The sequence below is a fragment of the Ornithorhynchus anatinus genome, unplaced genomic scaffold (assembly GCF_004115215.2).
Source record: "Ornithorhynchus anatinus isolate Pmale09 unplaced genomic scaffold, mOrnAna1.pri.v4 scaffold_264_arrow_ctg1, whole genome shotgun sequence".
Classification (NCBI taxonomy): domain Eukaryota; kingdom Metazoa; phylum Chordata; class Mammalia; order Monotremata; family Ornithorhynchidae; genus Ornithorhynchus; species Ornithorhynchus anatinus.
Genome location: NW_024396743.1, coordinates 2,879,861 through 2,890,757, shown reverse-complemented (window position 1 = coordinate 2,890,757; position 10,897 = coordinate 2,879,861). Strand labels below are relative to the sequence as shown.

The following is a 10,897-nucleotide window of genomic DNA, read 5'->3' as shown; positions in this document are numbered from 1 at the left end:
AACTCCCGCGGCGACGGACGGACGTTATCACCGCCGGTCTTAGAACGCGCGTCCGCCTGCTCCAATTCCTCCGACGAAGGGCAGGGTGTAGGTGCAAATTCTATTAAGAACCACCGACCGTGGGACATCGGGCTTCAAGGAAACAAATCGAACGCCGGGACCGCCGGGAACGATCGAGAGGATTTAAAACGGATTGGGGGTCCGGGCTGGTTTTCAGGAGGAGGACCGCCGGGCCCTTCTCCTCCTCGTTCGGTCCAGCGGGGGGAACGGCCAAGGCGGAGGAGAGAGAGCCGCGGAAGACGACGGCCTCCCTGCCTCTCCGAGCCTCGCCGAAGCCCATCTCCTCCGAGAGGCCTCCCCGACTAGGCCCTCCTTTCCTCTTGTCCCGCTCCCTCCCGCGTCGCCCCGACTTGCCCACCTTATTCATCCCCCTTCCCGGGCCCACGACGCTTACGTCCCGATCGGTCGTTTACCGATTTCCATTCGGGTCTGTCTCCCTCTCTAGACCGCGAGATCTCTGCGGACGAGGAACGTGTCCGTCTGCCGTCGTACTGGCCTCTCCCCCGGGCGCTCGGTCCAGCGCGCCGCCCACGGCGGGCGCTCGATAAACACGTCCGGCGGACGGTCTTCCGTCGGCTTCCGCCGGGGCTGGAACTCCGCCGGCCGACACGGCGTCGGTCGGCGGGAGCCGGGCTCCCTGCTCCGTCCGACGAGCCCGCCGCGAGGCGGGACCTTTGCCGGGGCCGCGTGGGCCTGGCGCCCGCTCTTCCTTTGCCACCCGGGACGGCCCAGCCGGGAGGAGAGGAGGGTTCGGGAAGGCTCCCTTCCGACTCATTCTTCCGTTGGGTCGCGTTTATCGAGCGCTGACCGTGCGCGGAGCGCCGTGCCGAAGCGCGCGGCAGAGGACGACGCGATAATAGACCCGCTCCCCGCCCACGACGGGCTTGCGGTCCAGAGGGATACCTGGTATTCTGTGGTGCTTTAACTAACTACCGAAGCGCTCTCACGCTCGGTCGTCCGACCCGTGAGGCAACAGCTCCTTGTGGGCGGGGGACACGCTCACCGACTGGGGTACGCTGGGCTCTCTCAAGCGCTCAGTACGGTGTTCTGCACCCAGCGAGCGCTCAAGAGGTGCCACTGGCTTGCAGGGAAGTCTAAGGAAGTCTCAGGAGAAGCGGCGCGGCTCAGTGGAAAGAGCCGGGCTGGGGGGGCGGGGGGGTCAGAGGCCATGGGTTCGAACGCCGGCTCTGCCACTCGTCAGCCGTGCGACTGTCGCGACTGGCTCATTCCAGGCGCTTGGTACAGTGCTCTGCACGTAGTAAGCGCTCGATAAATACCACCGAATGAACGAATGACCGTGGGCCAGCCGCTTCGCTCCTCTGTCATCTGTAAGAGTAACAACGTTGGTATCTGTTAAGCGCCTACCACGCGCAGAGCACCGTTCTAAGCGCCGGGGGGAGACGCGAGGAATCGGGTCGTCCCCCGTGGGGCTCCCGTCTTCATCCCCTTTTACAGATGAGGTCACCGAGGCCCAGAGAAGTGAAGCGACCCGCCCACGGTCCCCCGGCTGACAGGCGGCGGAGCCGGGATTCGAACCCACCGTCTCTGACTCCAAAGCCCGGGCTCCGCCCACCGGGCCGCGCTGCTTCTCTGAAACGCGGGTCTAAAATGCTTCTCTGAAATCTGTAAAACGGGGAGGGAAGACCGTGAGCCTCACGCGGGACAACCCGACGACCCCGTCTCTCCCCGGCGCTCGGAGCAGCGCTCCGCGCAGGGTGAGCGCTAACGGATACCAACACTGTCACTAAAGGGGACCCGAAAGGTGGAAAGGAGGAGCCAGGGCGGATTCCCCCTGCCGGCGCCTGGAACCCCAGCGCGGGAGGCGGCGGTAATCAGATCTCACCCGAATCCAGCGCCCGTCTTCCAGCCTTTTGCCAACACTGACCCGTTCCGCCTCCGACACCCTCCCGAGCCCCGGAGCCCGGACGTCTGCTCACTTTATCCGTTTGGGGCACTCAACCTGTAAACACCCGTTGGCTAAACGGCTCCATCTCCCTCCTCCCTCCCACCCGGACGCCCCGCGTGGGACGCCCCAGCGCTCGGCAGACTACGGCTGATTAAAAAATGACCGTACTGCTGATTTTTAAAAAGGGCCACCACGTTCGTCATCCCCCGTGACGACGGCGCCCGCTGAGCGCCAACTGGGGGGTCGAGCACTGCTCTAAGCGCCGCGGCAGACAGGAGGTCGATCGGCCCTGTCCCGCCCGGGGCTCACACTCTCTCGCCCCCATTTTACGGAGGAGGTGACCAAGGCCCGGAGGAGCGCAGAGACACGCCCGCGGTCACACAGCAGATGCGTGGCAGAGCCGGGTTTATCCATTCACTAGTATTTAGCGAGCGGTTACCGCGGGCGGGGCGGCGGGGCTCGGTGGAAAGGGCCCGGGCCGGGAGTCGGACGTCACGGGTCCGACTCCCGGCTCCGCCACCGTCGGCTGGGCGGCCCCGGGCGGGGCGCTTCCCTTCTCCGGGCCTCGGTCCCCTCGGCTGGAGGACGGGGATGAAGACTGGGGCCCACGCGGGACAACCCGACCGACCCCGTGTCTGTGCCGTGCGGTGCCGCGCACGTCGTAAGCGCTTAGCGGACACCACCGTTATTATTACTCAGCGCTTGGCGCGTACAGGTCGGCAGACGACAGAGACGGTCCCCGCGCACCGGCGGGCTTACGGTCTAATCGGTCTTGAGGCCCCATCCCCGCCCCGGGGCCCCTGCTCTCCGGAGAGGGAGGGTGAGGGACGCTAAAATGAAGCAGGGATTCGTTTTGATCTCTAGCTCTAGGAGTCCTAAAGGCAGGTCTCCCGGTGCTCGGGAGCTGGGGTGAACGACGCAGCGAGTGCGGGAGGCAGGCGCACGAGGACGAGGAGTAGGGGGGGACGAGAACGATCTGCGAAGCGCTCACTAGCGCCGGGCACCGTTCTGAGCGCCGGGCTTTGCCAGGGAAGGCCTCGGGGAGAAGCGGCTTTAGAACCCAGGTCCCTCGGGCCCCCGGGCCGGGCTCCAGCCGCTAAGACGGCACGCTCCCCTCACCGGGGACGGGGACGGTGTCGACCGATCTGCGTTCTACCGATCCCCTCCCGAGCGCTCGGTCCACCGAAGGTGCCCGGAGGTTACGGAGGGGAGGGGGCTTTCCGACCCATCCGTCGATCGGGCGGTCGGCGGCGCGAGGGTACGACGGATTTGGTGGGCGCGTTCTCGGCCCGCAGCCGGCTGCGGAGAAGAACCCTGGAGAGGGAGAGGAGCGGCGCGGCCTAGAGAGAAGGGCCTGGGAGTCGGAGGAGCCGGGTTCTAATCCCGGCTCTGCCGTGCGCTTGCTCTAAAAGTCCGTATTAAGCGCTGGAAAAGAGTCCAAAGGAAAGGCCCGGGCTCCACGAAGCAACTGGGAGAGCAGCCTGGAGTGAGCAGGCACGACTCGCCCGTGAGCCGTCGTCGGGCAGGGACGGTCCCTACCCGGCGCCGAACCGTCCGTTCCCGGCGCTCGGTCCGCTGCTCGGCGCAGGGTACGCGCTCGGCAGGTACTGTTGGACGGAACGCTCCCTGCCTCCGGGGAGCTTACCGTCTAACCATCGTTCAGGTGGCCAAGAGGCCGGCAGGAGGGCAGACCCGTGAGAGGCAGCGGTCTAGCGGACAGAGTCCGGGCGTCGGAGGAACCCGGGTTCTGACCGCCTCTCCGCCCCTCGTCCGCCGTGTGCCTGAGGGCCGGGCACTTTACTTCTCTGGGCCTCGATTCCCTCACCTGTAAAAGGCGCGTTAAGACTGCGCACCCTACGGAGGACGGGAACCGGGTCCAGCCTGATCAGCCCGCGTCTACGCAGCGCTTCGAACGGTGCCCGGCCCTAGAACGGCGCCTAGCGAGTGCCGAACGAGTGCCGTAAAAGAAAAGAAGGGGGGGGGGACGGACCACCAACCAAACACCTCAGAGCAGCTTCCCAGAGCCCCCCAATTCGGTTCTAATCACACCGGCAACCGCACGTAGCAGGCGCTTAACGGGTACCGTGACCCCGTCGCTATCATCGTGTCCCTGCTAGACTACAAGCCCGCTGCGGGGCGGGAATGCGTTTATTATATTGTTCCGTCGTCCTCTCCCGGGGCTCAGTACAGCGCTCTGCATTCACTTAGCGAGCGTATTTACTACTGCGCGCCAAGCGCCACGCTAATCGCTCGAGGGGAGAGCCCCGGATAACGACGGGGAGACGCATTCCTGCCCCTCGCGGGCTCACGGTCCAGGGGACGCAGGACGAGCGCGCGATGACCCGCGCCCGATCTACCGACGGGATCAGTCGCCGTGGCCCGGGCGCTCGGCGCACCCCGCACGTGGTCAAGTGGCCGAAGCATCCCGTCGGGCGGGGTCGACCGGCTGCCGCCCGCGGACGGGAGAGGGACGGGTCGCCGCGACGGAGACCGACGGCTCTCCGCCAAGATCCGGGTCGTGGGTTGGTCTCGGGCTGAGATCGGTGCCGGCGTAACCCGGTTACCGGTTCCGCCCCCCGCCCCGACCTATAAATATCGGTGTCCTAAATGCGGAGGCGGCTTTGGAAATCACGTGACGGTTCGCTAATTTTAGACGACGGCCATAACCGCAAGGGTCTGAAAGGCTCCAGGGGCGCCGGGTGGGGCTCCGGGGGACGTTTGCCGGCGGAGAGAAACCGATGAGGTCGGATCTCAAGTTGGGGCGGCCGCTTCTTACCGTTCCCGCTGTTGTCGCCGTCACGGCGCTCGTCGGCCGCTTATTACGCGCCAGGCGCCGTACCGAGCGCCGGGGTGATGACGACGACGATTACGGCATCCGTTAGGCGCCCGCTACGCGCCAGGCGGCGCCGTACCGAGCGCCGGGCGACGACGACGATTACGGTATCCGTTAGGCGCCCGCCACGCGCCAGGCGGGCGCCGTACCGAGCGCCGGCGACGATGAGAGAAATGACCACGGTACCCGTTAGGCGCTCACTACGCGCCGGGCACCGTGCCGAGCGCCGGGGCGACGCCGATCACGGTATTTGTTATTAACAGTGATATCACTGTGGCATCTGCTTAGCGCTTACTATGTGCCAAGCACTCTTCTAAGCGCTGGGGCAGATACCGGCGATCCCACTTGGGGCTCGCACTTCGAAATCTCCATTTTACGGACGAGATAACCGAGGGGCAGAGGGGTGATCCGCCCAAGGTCACCCAGCGGACAAGGGGCGGAGGCGGCATTAGAACCGCGTCCTCTGACTGCCAAGTCCGTGTGTCTGTCTGTCTATCTGTCTATCTATCTATCTATCTATCTATCTATCTATCTATCTATCTATCTATCTATAATTCCATTCATCTATCTCGACGGCATCGACGCCCGTCCGTTTCGTTTCGTCGTCTGTCTCCCCCTTCCGGACCGTGAGCCCGTGGTTGGGTAGGGATGGTCCCCATCCGCCGCCGAAACTGCACTTCCCAATCGCTCGGTGCGGCGAGCTCCGCACACGGTAAGCGCTCGGGAAATCCGACTGATCGGTAGAGACGCTCCCTGCCACGATCGACCTTCCGGTCTAGAGGAGTTGACGGTCGACCCGTCCACGGAATCGTAATCGCCATTATCACGACTCCCGACGCTCTCGGACCGTCCTCCCCCGCGGGGGCCGGCCGCCGCGCCCGGCGGCGCTCGGCGCTCGCTCGGTATCACCGGCGGACGGGGGTCTGTCCGAGCGCCTCCGGGAGAGACGCGCGAAGCGTCGGCGGTGGCTGCGGGGGACCCCGTCTCCGCCGTCTAAACCTGCCGAACCAGGCGACGAACCCGCCGCGGCAGGCAGACGAAACCGGCCGAGCATCCACGGGAGCTCCCCGCTTCTCGGCCAGGCGGAGGGGCGGCCCTGCGGCCCGCATGACGCCGCCGGGCGCCGTACCGACGCCGGACTAGGTCGATCGACGGCGGGTGTCCGCCGTCGGTCGCTCCTGACGTCCGTTGATAATCGCGGTACTCGTCGAGCGCTCGCTGCGTGCGAAGCGCCGGGGGGGGGGGACGGGGACACGAGCTAATCGGGTCGGACCCCGTCCCCGTCCCGCGCGGGGCTCTCACGGTCTCAATCCCCGTTGTCCAGATGAGGGAACCGAGGCCCGGAGAAGTGAGGCGACTGGCCGGGGGTCGCACGCAGACAGGCGGGGAGCCGGGATGGGAACCCACGACCTTCCGACTCCCAGGCCCGGGCTCCGGCCGCTGCGCCGCGCTGCCTCTCCGTTGAGCGCTCCCTTCGCGCACGGCACCGGACTAAGCGCTCGGGGCGTCCGATACGACGGGCGCGGTCCCCGCCCGCCCGCGCCGACAGTCCGGAGGGGGAGGCGAGGAAGAAATTCCAATCCAACACAAGGGGCAGACACGGCCCCGGCCGCCCGAGGTCAGAGCCGATCCCCGTCCCGAACGGGGCTCGGCCTGGGCGGGAAAATTCCCATTCCAAGGCCGAGGAGCTCGACGGCCGACGAGTCGGATGACTCACCGAGGTCACGCGGCAGGAAACCGGCGGAGCCGGACGAGAAGCCGGGTCCTCCGACCCCGGGCCCGGGCCCTCTCCGTCTGGCCCGGCCGAGACCGTAAATCATCTCCTCGTTTCGACGTCTGTCGTCCACCCCTTCAGTCAACGTCGTACCTACTGAGCGCTTGCCGTGTGCCGAGCACCGTTCCGGGCGCCTGGGAGGGGACCCCGGCATGAACGCCGGACGCGATCCCGGCCCACGGCGAGCTCACGGTCTAGAGGACGCTACAGTACAGAGCCCCGCACGCCAGTCGGCGCTCAATAAATACGACCGACTGATAAATACGCCCATTCACCGACCGGACGGGGGAAGGGGGGTCGGGTGTCTAGACGGACGTCGGCAAAACGGGCGTGGGACGTGTCTGCCGTCCGGGAGGCGGCGAGGGCCCGGGCGGCTTGGGAGCCAAGGCCGTGGGTTCTGATCCCGGCTCCGTCACTTTGCCGCGTGCGGACCCACTGCGCTTGCCTCGGTCGCCTCATCTGTAAAACAGGAACCGAGACCGCGAGCCCCACGTGGAACGACCTGATCGCCCGCATCTACCCCGGCGCTTAGGACGGCGCTCGGCACACGGTAAGCGCTTAACAAATCGGGGTAAAGGAAGTCGAGTGGCTCCACGGTGCCGCGCTCATCACGTCCGCTTTACCCGCGGAAGGTGCCGGGTTCGACCGGGGAAGGATTCGTCGTTCTCCCCTAGACGACAAGCCCGCCGTGGACGGAGAATGTGTCGGCCACGCCGCCGGCCCGGATTCTCCGAGCGCGGCGCTCCGCACGCAGCGAGTGCTCGACAAACACGACCGAATGGACCGGACGACGGCGGGAGGCCCGGGCGGGCTGACGGAGGGAGGGGGCCCCTTCGGGCCGCGGGATAAAGACGCGGGGGCCAACGGACGGGGAACGCTTAAGCAGAGGGAGGCGGGCGGGATCGCGCGGGTCTCCGGATTGGGGGGGGGGAACCTCCCACAGCCCAAACGCTCGGTGTCGTTTCCGACCCGTTTTCATTTCCCCGACGGGGCACCTATCAGGGGCCGGCCCGGGCGGAGAGAACCGCCACGGCCTATTTCACTCTGACGGCCGTCTGTGGGCCACGCTCCGACCTGTTGATCTTTAAGAGCCGCCCGTCCCCGCCTCGGTCTCGGCCGTCTGCCGAGCCGGCCGCCCGCCCGGGCCCCCTCCTCCTCCCGTTCCGTCGCGCCCGCCGGGCGCAGGGCGCCGCATCGGGCGCTCGGGCGGGGACGGCACGACGACAAACGGACACGTTCCCTGCCCGCCGCGAGCTCGGGGGCTAACGGGGGAGACGGACGGTAACGGAAACAGAGAAACAAATGGATCGCGGGACCGTTCATTTATCCCTCCCGGTAAGAGAGGCCAAGAGAAAGCCCTCCCTCGGAGGGCTTCGCTTCTCCGGGCCTCGGTCCCCTCATCTGGAAAACGGGGTTGAAGGCTGGGACACGGACCGCGTCTGACCCGATTAGCTCGGCTCTGCCCCCCCCCGAGCTCGGGACGGTGCCCGGCACGTAGCGAGCCCCGAAAGGGGTACCGTTAAAAATGAAAAGGATGCACTTGCAAACCCTTGCGTCTGGCAAGGATATGGGCACGGAGAGGCCTTTCTGCACTCCTCTGCTGGATTCGGAGAAATCCGGGCCCGCCTTCCGCCTGGCGCAAGGAGAACGGGCGGGGCTCAGAGGAGAGAGCCCGGACCCGCCAGGCGGAGGATCCGGGTTCTGATTCTGGCTCTGCCGCTTGCCCGCGGCCCGACCTGGGGCAAATCACTTCGCATCCCTGGGCCCCCGGTCCTCCTGATCTATAAAATGGGGATTTACTATCGGCGGCGTGTGGGAACGTGTCTGACCTGACTGACCCGCGTCCACCCCGGCGCTCGGAAACGAGGCTCGGCCCACGGTAAGCGCTCGGCGAACGCCGCGGTTATCCTTGCACGGTGCAGTGGACGGGGCCCGGGCCCGGGAGTCGGATGGTCACGGGTTCCGGTCCCGGCTCTGCCACCGGTCTGCCGCGGGGCCTCGGGCAAGTCACCTCGCCTTCCCTGTGCCCCGGCGACCTCAGCCGTAAAGCGGGGATAAAGACGGTGAGCCCGCCGTGCGGCACGGACCGTCCGACCTGATCCGCTTGCGTCCACCCCGGCGGTCGGTGCGGGGCCTGGCGCGTAGTGAGCGCTTAACGGATACCATTACAATTACCACAGTGACGACGGATGTCATCACCAGCAATGATAACGAAGAGCCGAGCCCGGGGCTCCGCGCACAGGAGCCCCGGGGCCGACAATAAAGACCGCCGAACCGCTGACCGATTTAAACTCGGGGCGGAACGGCAGAGGTACGGGGTGACGGATTCCGTTCCTGAGAGGCGGGGAAACGAATAAAGGTGACGGGTCCTGAACGCGCCGCACGAAGAGGGGACTCCCGCACGCTCTGAAATCCGGTAAACCGACGCGGTGAGCTGTGGCTCTCCTTCCTCTTCTCCCTCGCCCCCGCCCCCCCCCCCCGCCCCCGTCACTCCCCGTCCCCCCCCCCCCCCCCCGACCACGTCGCGCCTTCCTCATCGGAAGCGGAGGGATGGGCCGGTCTCTTTCCTCTCCCAGTGCCCCGGCGGACTAAACTCCTTGCCGGCGAACGGCAGGCGGGCGAGCCCGTTCCGCTCCCCGGGGAGAGCCCCGCTTGTCTTCGCCCGTTCAGTGCCTCGGAAAACACGGGTCGGAGCCCGGGATCGGGGGGTCGGTGCCGGGGGGGGGGGGGGAGGAGGGGAAGGGACGGGAGACGCCCTGCCGCCGGTCCAGCGGGGACCCGTCGAACGACGATATTTACTGAGCGCTTCCCGGGGCATCTGTTGCACGTCTGCTGCGAGCCAGGCGCCGTCCTAAGCGCTAGGGCGGATACAAGTAAACTGGGTTGGACGCAGCCCCTGGTCCCACGTGGGCCCAGGGTCGCGGCCCCCATCTAACGGAAGGGGGAAGCCGAGCCGAGGCACGGAAAGGTGCGGCGACTGGCCGGGGTCACGATGCCGACGCCGGCGGAGCCGGGATCAGAACCCAGGTCCCTCCGACTCCCAGGCCCGCGCTCCGTCCGCTGGGCCGCCGTGCTTTCCCGCGCGGCCGGCCAACCCGGCCGCGGCGTCCACCGAGCCGAGGACCCGGGAGAGTCGGCACCACGGAACTGGCAGACCCGTCCCCGGCGACGAGACGGGCTCGATCGCTCCATCGTATCTATGGGCGCTCGGGAGGGGGACGGTGTGACAGAATCGGGCGACGCGCTCCTTGACCGTTGACGCGTTCGGTCGATCTGATGACGATGATGTCGGTATCCGTTAAGCGCTTACTACGTTGCAGAGCACCGCTCTAAGCGCCGGTCGTCGCGACTGATGGGTCGACTGGCCGCTGGCAGTGCTCTGGGGGCTGTCCGAAAAGAGGCGTCACCCCCGAGACGGAAGCTCGCGCGCGGGCGGGGAATTATATTTATACCGCCTTTTATCTCACTGTAACCCCGCCGAGCGGGCGCTCGGTAAATACCACCGGCTGATACGGAACGCCCAGGAAAACTCGCTCGGGCGAAAACGATCCGCGGCGACGATGCCGACGGTACGCGTCAGGCGCCCACTCCGGCCAAGCGCTGGACCGGATATGAGATCACCAGGGTGGAGGCGGGCCCTGGCCGCGTGGGACCCGCGGCCCAAGGAGGTGGGAGCGGGTTGGAATCGGCGCTTCGTACGGTGCCTGGCACGAAGTCAAGGGCTTAACAAATACCGTAATCATCATCCCCATTCTACCGATGAGGAAACCGAGGCCCAGAAGCGAAGCGACTCGCCCGAGACCACGCAGCAGACGAGTGGCGGAACCAAGGAGAGGTTTTCATTCATCAGCGATGGAGGATGTTCCCTTCTGCCAACCTCACACCCCTCCTCACCGCCCCGAATACGCCTATCCACCTCTAAAAAACGGGAAATGGATCCCTCTCCCCCCTCTGACCGCGAGAGCCGCGTGGGACGGGGCCCGTGTCCGACTCCGATGAGCCCTGAATCCACCCCAGAGCTCGGTACAGTGCTAGGCGCGTACAGAGCGCTTACCGGATACCACGGGTATCGTGACCGCGTTTAAACCTAAAGATACGGACGACGGCGGGATTCGATTTAATGGGCGACGGCGGGGAGATCGATCTGCGCTTAAATCCCCTCGTAGCAGCACGCCTCAGAAGCCAACCCGTGACGAAGCTTCCACGGGCGCTGACGTGTCTCCGGGGAAAAAAGATAAACGGACCCTCCGTCAACGCGGCGAAATACTTCCGCTCCAGATGACTCCGCCGACGCGGGGGCGACCCGTCGCCGCAACGGCGACGG

At 66.5% G+C, this 10,897-nt stretch overlaps 1 protein-coding gene across 1 annotated transcript in view; it reads right to left on the bottom strand.

Annotated features, from left to right (window-relative positions):
• RPTOR (regulatory associated protein of MTOR complex 1) overlaps positions 1–10,897 on the bottom strand; it is a 217,933-nt gene that overhangs the window by 143,946 nt on the left and 63,090 nt on the right. The window lies entirely within an intron of this gene.